Source organism: Typopeltis vanoorti, chromosome 19 (assembly GCF_054136105.1).
Source record: "Typopeltis vanoorti isolate ZY-2024b chromosome 19, IOZ_Tvanoo_1.0, whole genome shotgun sequence".
NCBI lineage: Eukaryota > Metazoa > Arthropoda > Arachnida > Uropygi > Thelyphonidae > Typopeltis > Typopeltis vanoorti.
In genome coordinates this window covers 101,446,637-101,458,969 of record NC_143567.1, presented here as the reverse complement: position 1 = coordinate 101,458,969, position 12,333 = coordinate 101,446,637, and the positions used below count along the sequence as shown (strand labels likewise).

Here is a 12,333-nt window from a genome sequence, read left to right as displayed (position 1 = left end):
CTCGAAAATCAATCTAATTTAAACAAATGTGGGCACATAAAACTTCCCAAAATTTAGGAAACAATAATTGTCAGAGGTCCCAATTTACCTCCTAGGCTGCCTACATTTGTAGACAGCTTAGGATGTAAGACTAGAGTCACTCATTGTGTTGTTGTTGTGTGTGTGTTAAGTGTTATTTGTACATCAATGAAGATGTCTCAGCGACTGAGATAAAATATTGGAAGTATTAAAATTAGTTTTTAATTCTTTTTTAGTGCTGTCATACTTCATTAAACCTCCAACGTGATGAGCAGAAGGAAAGTTTTTTTTTCATTTGGCCCTTTCAAAATCATATTGGTATTTGCAGTGGTTGAGAGTGGCAGTGTAAGCTGAATACAAGCAGGAGGACTATGTAAATATATTTCCACCACTCTTAAACCGCATAACAAGTTAGCAACCCTTGTTTGTCTGTTAAGGACAAACTCAACTTACCTGCTTTGCTCAAACATGAACTGTTAAATGGTAGAGAACAATGGTACTGTGAAATCTGTTGCAAAATAAGTCTATTTTTGTTATCAGTAATGAAAAATTTCCCTAATCACCACAGGTATGGATGCATTAATATACTGTTATTCTTCATCCATTGACAATATGCTACCTATATATCTATCCCCAGAGGACATATGCTGGACCTAGTCTCTCTCTCTTTCCCCCCCCTCCCCATTACAATTTTGAATTGTAACTGAAAAAAGTTACTTGGGTATGTCTTGTGCACTGTGACAAGATTTTGTGCCTTTGAAGGTACTGATTTCAATCCAGTGATCAGCAACTTAATATATATCATTTTTGTTCTTATATGATATTATTATGAGTTAAGTGTTATAAAGGGATATGGGATATGTGTACAGCCAACATCCAAGCCTTATTGCATGATCAAAACTGATTTTGAAATAGCTTTTTTTTTATCTGATATCAGTTGCTTCAGCTGTAAATCCAAAACATCAATCAACTAACCATAAGTTTTATATAATCTTGCTTTCAGTTCTTTTGCTCTAATGCATAATTACCACATACATGATCCTCTAGTTTCTTACTTTTTCCTCAAATCCTTATATATAATCTTGGTAAATGTCATCCTACCATTCTATATTTAGAGCATTCACTTCCCCACAAAACATGGTTAACTTTCAATCTTGATTATGACATATTTTTCATGATTTATGGATTGCATCAAATTTTTCATTTTACTTTTTCACCAGTTTCTTTGGTGCACTTGCTGTTTGATTTTTGAGCTGACCTCACCATTTGTTTTTATGCATAGTTCATGCTGTATGTTTTAAATGAGATTTGATAAAACCATATTCAAATCCTTCTGCACATAGTAGAAGTTGTAGAGGGGTGAGTTGAGTGTCTTCTAAAATTTTAAAATATTGGATTCTTTTTGAGACCACATAGATAATGAAATTTACTATACATTTTGTCACTTTAGATATTCAGGCAGCAACATATCTAGTTGTGCTGGCCATTACATATGTAATAAATATAATGCATTTTTTTAATGTAATTTTCCAGAGGTCTGTTGCAGTGACCATATTCAAAGCTTAGTTGTAAAATTATTTTATTTTCCTATTTATCACATGTAGTGCAGTTCTATATACAAATAGAGAATTGCAGCACAAATTTTTTAAATCTTTTTTTTTTAGAAATTGTGAAATCTGATTTCAGAAATTTCTGTGTTGCTTACTGTTTTTACGAGAAGTAGAATAAAAATCTTGTATATAGATAATTTTAATAAAAGCTAAAAAGTAGCAATTATATAAATATTAGATTAAAATATTTTTTGATAATATTTTTCATTTGTAAGCACCTTCTGAAGTTTTTGATAAGAAACCAACAATACCCAGTGATCATACTAGAATTCTATCTTCGTGGAAGTGTCTTTCCATAGTGGCCACATCCTATTGGGGTGTTTTGCTGTGCTCCTTGCTTAACTTGCCTCACTTTGGTTCGGAAAAAATCCAGAAGAAAATCAAGGAGAAAAAGAAACTTGTAGCAGTATATTCCAACCCACATGTTTATAGCATCATGACATTGTTCAATTTCAAACAAATCCAGTCAGCCATGATTACCAAAATACATCAACCACACTAAATTTTGTATCCATGTTATTTCAATGGTATCGATGATATTGCAATTCCAGTATACAGGCAAATCTCTTCTTATGATCCTTCAAGATACAAACAGTTCTTATTTATGAACATTGTACAGACTAACAAATTGCCACCACCAATTCATTTAACAAATGCTTACAAACTTTGTGCTTATGAACATATTATAGTGTGTAAAGTTTACTGTTATTTTATGATGTACAGTGGAAAATATTCACTTCCATAATTCTTTCTCTTTTCTGTGCCAGTATAGTGAATATTCTTCAGTTAAACATATTCCTCACATTATTTCTGTGTGGCATTTATATATTACTGTTCTATATTTTTAATACCCTTGAAATATCGAAAGGAAACATGTAGCGATTGCAGAAGTCTAAATGTGTGTGTGTGTTTGGGGGGGGGGGGGTCAGTTGAAGGTATTTAATTTCAGTAAAAATTAAGCATTCTGAAGATGGGGAAAATCATTTGATATAAATGGTTTTTGTAATAATGTCACTCATTCTAAGTTGCAGTAATTTAAAAAAAAAAAAAAAAACATTATACTTGCATTAGGCACCCTGTTTGGTCCATAATTATTTCTTAAAAAAATGCAATATCATTAAGGAAATGGAACACTGTTTAACAATAGAAAATGATAGTGCATGATTTTTCTACACTGCAAAGGCATTTTCTGCTACAAATAAATGTATGAAGAAGTAAAAATAGTGGTTTTTTTTTTTTTTTTTTTTTTCTCTCTCTCTCTCTCTCTTTGGTGTTAAAAGTTATTTATTTTGTATTAACAAATTTAACAATATATGTTATGAAAAAAATAATTATTGTTACGAACATTTAACTTACAAACACATTTCCAAGAACATGTTATGTTCATAAGTTGAGGTTTGCCTGTATACATGGTTTGCATAATGATGCCTCAGTCTGTTAGTTATCAGCTGACCATGCTGATTTCTTTTAGTTCACTATGAGTTGGCACTATTCCTATATTTCTAGATGTTATTGAAATTACAATGCATACAATATATTATAGTACAGTTTTTTGGACAAAAAGGATAATGCAAACAGAAAAGTACTGTTTCATTATTAGAATAATTGACTAATGTAATAAAAAAAGAAAAAAAGTAATACTCAATTTTATCTGCTGATCATTAGAACAACTGCATAATGATATTGACCAGTAGTCACAAGACTTGTTTTGAGTAGGTGATTTATGCAGTATGAACAATTCTAATGCTTAGTTAATATTATTACTGTTATTATAGGACTTCTGGGAGGTGAAGGGCTCATGGAAGTGCATACTTCACTTACACCAGCTATCATGCCTTCTCTTAAAATCATTTACCACTTCAACAGGTAAACTGTTCTACTCACTCACCACTCTGTGAGAGAAAAACCTAATCCCCTTTAACTGCACGCAAATTTAATTTCTGTGGATGGCCCCTTGTGCTCTTTCCACCTTCCATGTAACAAAAAATTTCATTAACCAATGTCCCATGACATTATTTCAAAAGTTTATAGACCTCTATTGTATCACTCCTTTTTTTTTTTTTTTTTTCTTATTTACCACTGTCTGCAGTTCACACTCTTGTTTGTCCTCAGTCTGCATTCCATAATCTCTATATCCTCTTTGTAATTCTTCCCTGCATGCTTTTCACAGCTTTATCCCCTTGAACTCAGAAGACCACATCTGGTTCGAGACATATCAAGACCTTGCAAAGAGGCAAAATTATTTTCTTATCCTTGCTCATTACAGTTACCCTCTGAGTTGTATGATATATTATTTGTTTATTATTTTTTTTAATGTATTTTTCACATGGTCCTGAAACTGCTCTGGAGACAAAGCATGGAACTATAATTTAAAGGATCTTTGATTTCTGAAATTACATAATCCCACTACTGCTCTTTGGCACTGAAAGCACACCATTAATCACATCTCCTTACAAAATTGCATAAAAACTTTAATCCGTCTTTCTTCTTACAGCACTATTCCCCTCTTACCGAGAACTATGTCAAATTGTATTGCCCACTGAATGGCTAAATGTATGGCAGTGTTGCTTTTTAGTAGTAAGTTCAGTAGTAAGCTCAGGTTCCACTGTGGCATGGAAATTTGTGTAAAGGCTAAGAGCATAAGTGATTCATATCATTCATGATTTCCACATGGAGGTGGTGGAGTGTTTAGTTCCACAAAACAAGGAAACTGTTCAGAGGAACACACATAATTTACAGATTTAATACACTAGCCTCATACTATTAGTTGCTTTGGTCGTGATTCCAAGCAGCCATTCAGTGTGAGATCTTATGTGCTTAGAGGCCTAAAATGGCATTAAAAAGAGGATGTTAGGTGTCTAGAATAGGATTCCAGATTTATCTTCTAGTCTTTAGCCCACACATGGTACTGATCTCCTGTAGATCTCCAGTCTTTTGTGAGGGGAATTATCATACAAAAAAAAATCTATGATGTTCATGTAAATGTGTGATGTTAGGCCTAGTTGTTTGCTATTACCTCCTTCCCCTGCTTTTAATGTTATTCAAATTTTTATGCAATTTCCTAAATATATTTGCCAACCTCATTGGCCAAGTGAATAGTTTACCTGCTCTCCAACCAACATGCTATGGATTTGAATTTCACCAAGTCTTCAGGTGGCAAACAGTTTTCATCACCTGGTGTGAGACCACCATTCTCCTTATCGGTTGCCTCAAATGTGGGTTGAAAAGTTACTTGCTTGATCTCTTATAGTGGAGTTCTCAGATTTTCTAATCCTTATTCTTCTCACTTATAGTACTAATGCTGGGTCTTTCAATCTTTTGTGGGTGGGATTCACACACAGACACACACACACATTGCTGGCCTGGTTAGCCAAGTAGTTGATTTACCTCCTTTCTGACAACATGCAATGGATTTGAATCCCAATGTAGGCATGGGGGTTTGTGATTATCTCTAGATGGGAGACGATTTCTTCATCTGATGTGTGAGTTTGCCACTGCCCTACTTACTGGAGCCTTGAAGCTGATTGAAAAAGTTCCATATTTCATCTGCAGAGAAGAATTTCCATATTATATTTGACTAATTTCTCTCTTATTCCATTAAATTCATTCAGCTGACTTCCTACCATACCAGCTTTGCTAATTATGTTGTCTATTCCATATTTAATATGCCATCTTCAAGAACTAAATATTGTGCCTAGAGAACTAAAATATTTTGCTTGTTCTACATGTTAACTGGATACAGTTGATGTTTTTAGTGTATCCGTGTGTTTTCATTGTCTTTTATTTGCTGATTTTCATTTCACATTTATTACAACAGTTATTTAGTTTAGTCAGGAAAGCTTGAGAAAGGCCATGATTACAGATAAGTGTCATCCTAATTGCATAGAAGAAATGGTATAGAGTTTTTAAATGTTTGAGGAAATTGAATGGATGAAAGAACTTGAATCAACATGAAATTAGGTGTTTTGTTCAGTAAGAGAACAAAGTTTAAAAATCAAGGAAACTAAAGCTGTTGGGGAGAACTTGTGAGTGTAAGACTGAGAAGGATCAGAGAATACTGAATGCATTCTCTTAAGTCTCAAAATGGAATGAGGCAATAATTGATAGATGCAAAGATATCTGTGGGCTGAGGAGATATTGCAGTGCATGTATACTAATGTCTGAAATATCAAGAAGGCCAAAGAGATTTTGATATTGTTTAATTTGAATTGGCCAAAAATAGGCATTAGTGAGACTTGACAGAAGGAAATATTGTCACAGGGATAGATTATAAGAGAGATTTTATTTTCAAGGAAGGTAGAGGACAGGGTGGGGAAGAGGGTGTTGTTAATGATAGCAAACAGATTGCAGCCAGCAAAAGAAGAATTTATGAAGGCAGAGGTGAGGACAGCAGTGCATTTGAAGCTGTATTGTGAGATAAATGCCAGTATGACAAAATATATACCTAGTTGTTGCCATGATATGTATTGGCATAGCTCACTTAGCACAAGTTGAGTAATCATTATGGAAGACTTCATTTACATGTAAATTGGAAGGAGAAAGAAATGGAATTAATGCAGTTATTGAAAGAGAATTATCTGAATCAGCATGGGATGGAAGATACCCAGTATTAGCATCAGATCATGCTATCTGATGCCACACCATTCTTGGGGTGACATGGAATATAACAAGAATAGAAATAAATGAACTGAAGGTGTTTAAGATATTAAATTTCAATGTGAATGAGATATCAGCCCATGTATTATGTGCAAGAGAAGTGACAGTGCTCCTGACCATACTCTTCAGGTGTATGAGGAAGTCGAAACAAGACAGAATAGTTCCATTACATAAAGGAGACTCCAAGACATGTAGCAAATTATATAAGAGTCGTGATCAAGGTATTGGAAAAGTTGGTTAAGAAAGCAGAATTCAAGCAGGGATGATAGGAATATGATACTGTATAGTGTGGTGGGACAGCATGGCTTTGTGAAAAGCAGATCTTGTCTTAGTAATTTACTCACTTTTTTGTAATAAATGATTGCTGAGGTGAATAAGGGAAATAGCTACACCACATTATTTCTGAATGGTGCACAAGCATTTGACAGGATATTGCATTGCTGCACAGGATTCCTGTAATGTAATTTGGAGCAAATGGTGATGAACATAAAGGTGGTGACATAATAGGAGGTGGCTGATGGCAGACATCAGAAAGTAATATATGATGGAGTTGAATCAAAGAGGGAGCAGGAAACTAAGGGTGTGCCACCGGTGTTCAGTTTGTATATCACAAATAGTGGGAATGATTTGAATGGGCATATCAAATTGTTTGCCAATAATGCTAAATGTGAGAGAGAAAGTTAGTAAAGGTGATGGGGAAAATCCTGCAGCATGATCTGAATAGACTGGTACCTTTTAGCAAAAGATAACTGCCAGTTCAGTTTGTTGAAGTGTAAGGTTATGTGATTTGGAATTGTGATGTGATTGGGGGGGGGGGGGGGTCCTACAGGACCTTTTTCATGTAGATAGACACAGAAAATTGAGTCCTAATGATTTAGGGCTAATGGTGGAGAAATTCTGCAAGGAGCACCTGGATTTATAAGGCTTTGATATGAACACATCTAGACTACTGTACATTGGCATCTTTGAATGTGGACCAGCAGAAGGGATTAAGAGGGAGAGTGACCATAATGATGACTGGTTGGTGGAGTGCTCCTTATGAAGATAGACAAAGTTTGGTGTTACAAAGATGGGTTATAAAAGTTTAACTAATGGGTTGAATAGAGGCAATATGATATAAACATATGTTAAAATGGGCAAAGTACTTTTTTAACCCCTTTCAAAGTAGAAAAAATATTTCCAGTCTGTGTTTCAATTTGAGATGTAAGGAATAGTGTGTGTGTGTGGGGGGGGGGTAATTCTGCTAGCAGATGCATTAAAGTGGGTTCAAGAGAAATCTGTTTTATTATTGGAGTTTTGTTACAATAATACCATCATAACACTCAAATATAAGACTGACTTTCTTGGCATTGTTCATCTTTTTCACCATTTGGAGAGATGACTAAGAAAAATAATCTCACACAGTACTAAGGATAGCTCACCCTGTGCCTACTCTCCTCTTATTCACCAGAAGAATCCTGGATAAACTGTATGTCAAGTTCTCTTTTCCTGATGACATCCCTCCAGTTGTATTCAAAATTTGTGTTCAGGATATCTCTATATTGTCTTTTCAGTCTTTCTTCTGCTATAAAGCATAGAAATAATCCTATATTCAGTCCATGCCAAAAAAAAAAAAAAAAAAAAAAGTGTGTGTGTGGGGGGTAAAATCAGCCACTAGACTATTGTCCCATTGTTCTCGTTTCTGTTCTCTCAAAAAGTATGGAGAAGTCATTCATACTAGAAATATGAATTTCACTAGCGTTTCTTCAGATATTATTTTTCTCTGACTATAAGTCTCCATCAAAAATCAGTGATATTGTGAATGAGCAACACAGAAGATCTAAGATTAATCTTAGAAAGGAATTTTACATAGGCACATGGAATGTCCAGGGTCTACAGATGGGTACCCTTGAGATTGTCTGTAAAGAGATGGATAGGTATGAAATTGACATGCTGGGAATTATGGAGACCAGATGGAATGGAGAGGGTCACTTCAAAAGACAGGATGGTAGGCTAGTTATTTACTCAGGTGGTGACTCAAAACATCATGGGGTAGCTGTGATACTGAAGACAGCTCAGACAAGAAACCTTCTTGGTTATAACCCCATTAATGAGAGGATACTCTCTATTAGACTTAAGGCTCAGCCTACCAATGTATCAATTGTGGTAGTTTATGCAACCGGCATGGATAGATCTGAAGAAGAGAGTGAGGAATTCTATGAAACTTACAAACTGTTTTGGACTGTCTACCAAGGAGAGACATACTGTACATCTTGGGGGTCTTAAATGCAAAAGTAGGAAAGAGTATGAGAGTCAGGCCGGAGTGTGACATGTTTGGTCTGGGTGAACGTAACACCCATGGTGAAAGACTGTTGGAATTTGCCCGTGCTAACAGATTAGTTATTACCAATACCTGCTTCCAGAAACATCCACAACAGACCTATACTTGGACAACTAACATTGATAGGTCAAGGCACCAGATTGATTACATCCTGGCTCTCCAGCAGTGGAAGACAAGCATCTCTGATGTGCATACTTGTCCTGGAACAGATTGTGGTACAGACCATCAGCTAGTAAGAACCAAAGTAAGACTAAGACTCCGAAAACTTCCAGATCAGACACATCCCACTAGATTGGATATTAGAGTAATTCCTAGTGGATTCACAGAAGAAACATCGACTCGGTTGGATGATTATTTGGAGACCAATGAGGAGAACTCACCAAAAATGCTTTGGGAAGGAGTCAAGGTGATAATACAGGATGCAGCTATGAAGTATCTCAGCCCAATAAGAAGACCAAGAGACCCATGGATATCAGATTCAACATGGGAACTAATCAAAAGAAGGTGGTTGGAAAAACAAAGAGACACAGGAACTGAAGAATACAAAAGATTCCATAGAGAAGTCAGAAGAGCCATCAAGCAGAACAATGAAAAGTTCTATACTAACAAATGTGAAGAAATAGTTCCAGATGAGAAGGCACAATTATAAAAGGATGTTTTATTTAGTTCGTGACTTAAAGCACAAGTTTAAGCCTAAAATGAGTGTCCTCAAAGACGGGAATGGATCATTGCTAACAGAAGAGTTGGAAATCAAAAACAGATGGAAAGAATACTGTGAGGAACTGTACAGCAGAGTGGATGAAGAAAATGTGTAGCCCTCCCACCAGGAAAATTTTGATTTGGAACCTCCTCCACTTAGGCATGAAGTTGAAAGAGCAGTTAAGCAGCTTAACAGCGATAAGGCCCCAGGTGCAGATGAAATCCCAGCAGAGTTAATTAAGGCCACAAGGGATGGAGGGATAAGAGTGTTTCATAGATTGATTACAAGGATATGGGAGACAGGATCATGGCCTAGAGACGGGAAGAAGTCAGTTTTCATACCACTACATAAGAAAGGTGATGAAGGCATGCAAGAATTATAGAACTATTAGTTTGATATGCGTGGATAGGCTTATGTTTTTGTCAGACATGTTGTAATAGGTTTCACGGTATGATAAGAACACAGATGGTTAAGAAAATAACTGTTTATTAACTTAAAAGCTAATATTAAAAGCTACTATTTCAAAACTTGAAATTTTTTTAAACCTAGATGGCGCCATATTAGGACTTTAGTCTTGTGTTGCACACTGCAATCACTTATACTAGCCTCACTGTTACACTGGATTGTGGTTGTCTTGCATTTGTAACAAACTTTGTGTTGTGTGCTCTGAAGATGCTGGATATAATACCAGCGAAATATTAGCTTTTAAGTTAATAAATAGTTATTTTCTTAACCATCTGTGTTCTTATCATACCGTGAAACCTATTACAACATATTAGTTTGATATCTCATGCAAGCAAAAGTTTATTGAAGATCATGCTAAATAGGATTGAGGCCAAAGTTGAGACAGAGATGCCCGAGGAACAAGCTGGTTTTAGGAAAGGTAAGGGCACCAGAGATCAGATCCTTGCCTTAGACAGATCATAGAAATATATAAAGAATTTAGACTCTCTCTCTGGTAATGTGTTTCTTAGACTACTCTAAAGCTTTTGACTGTGTTGAGCATGTGAAACTGTGGGAAGTAATGAAAAGAATGGGTTTTCCTCAACACACTGTCAGATTGATAGCCAACTTGTATAAGGAACAAGAAGCCATGGTTAAAACAGGTGTTGGATTCCAACCTGACTGGCTTCAAGTTGGAAAAGGAGTTAGGCAAGGATGTTTACTTTCTCCTCACTTGTTTAGTATATATGTGGAGGACATCATGTGTGAAGCATTGGATGAGTTCAGGACAGGAATTAGAATAGGAGGTCAGATTGATCAGTAATCTGAGGTATGTTGATGATACAGTACTCCTTTGCAATGACATGGAAGAACTAGGACTAATTCTTGACAAAGTTAACAAGATCAGTAATAACAGAGGACTTCAACTCATCCTAGCAAGACAAAGATTATGGTTCTCAAAGGAAATACAAACAGAGAAGATCTTGAGAAACAAGTGTATCTTAATGGCGAAAGAATTGAGGAAGTCAGCAAGTTTGAGTACCTGAGATCCATTATTAATGTGAAGAATTGCTGTTCAGAAGATGTCAGAAAAAGATTAAGAATGGCTAAAACAACAGTCAGACCTGACTAAAATCTGGAAAGATGGATCTATCTCAATAGGAACAAAGTTGAGGATTTTGGATGCAGTTGTTTTTCAGGATATCATATACTGAAAGGCATGCAAATGAATGGGTGTTAGAAAAGATCAGTAGAACCTTAAGGCTCCTTAAGGATATTGACAGAAGAAAGTTAAAATATTTTGGACACATAGACAGGATGGAAGGGGGACTTCTCAGAACAGTAATAGAAGGTCAAGTTCCTGAAAAAAGAGGCAGAGGTAGACCATCAATGAGATGGATGGAGTGTGTGGAGTGACTGATCTTCAGAGAGTTGAGGCTGCCAGAAAAGCAAACAACAGGACTACATGGCGAGGCCTGGTGTGTCACATCACCGAGCATCGGAGTGACCATACGGTGAACATAGTAGTAGTAGATTATAAGCCATGGAATAGTCTACTTGATCCCATTACATGCCTGCTTAGAGACAGAGTTGTAGAGTAGGTACCCGATGAGTCTTTGGATTCCCTGGAGGTGTCATGTGATAATAATAATAATTATTATATTCATATCAAACATTTCCTTGACATCTTGACATTTCCTGTGGATTTCAATGGGTCAGGCACAGGCCTGCTCACTAAACTACCATCTTAGAGTCTGCCCTGTATTCTTTTAGAGTTGGATCTCCAGTGCAATCTCTGGCTCTCTCTCTCTCTTTTTTTTTTTTTTCCCCACCAGTACAAGGCTGCTCTTATTTTTTGCAAGAAAGATTCTACTTTGCTTCTTCTTATCTTTCGATAATACCTAGATCTCCAAACAAGATCATATTTCTCTTCTTGGACTTGAAACACATCTCTACTTCTTTCTCTTGCATTTCTTTAAGACACTACTGCTTGCTCTAACTGATAAGACCATATAAATCCAAAATCTGTCAGATCTTGGAACATTGCTCACATATTAAGAGTAATGTATCAAAAAAACTTCTCTAAAAGTGCTTAATTCTGTTTGCAGGAAGAGAAGTCCAGTTAGATGACTATGAATGCGTAGACATTAACACTGTTCAGAGGAGTAAACACATATCTAAAGATAATAATTAACTAATTTTATTTTATTATTAAATTATTAGCCCATTATTTTGCCTTATGGTATAAAGGTCTAAAAGGGACTTTTGTTAACATGTGTTAAAAACTGCTTTTTAGTGCATCTTAACAGTCAGCACTTAAAATCTGGGGGGGGGTAATTTTAACATAGAAAATGAATCAACTACCATCCCCCCCCCTTCCTTGATCTCTTGGTCATCAGGTTACCTGTCAGTTTTTTTTTTTTTTTTTTTTTTTTTCTGCAGGAAACCTGCACACACACTGGTAAGTACATCCATCATTTATCACATCATCCTTCTCAACAGCATGTTGTTATCAAAACCATAGTAAACAGAGCTAGAACTATCTGCTCAACCATTTATTTTATTATTTTTTATTTATTTATTTT

At 35.7% G+C, this 12,333-nt stretch overlaps 1 protein-coding gene across 4 annotated transcripts in view; it reads left to right on the top strand.

The window, feature by feature from the left end:
• osa (trithorax group protein osa) overlaps positions 1-12,333 on the top strand; it is a 561,898-nt gene that overhangs the window by 188,108 nt on the left and 361,457 nt on the right. The window lies entirely within an intron of this gene.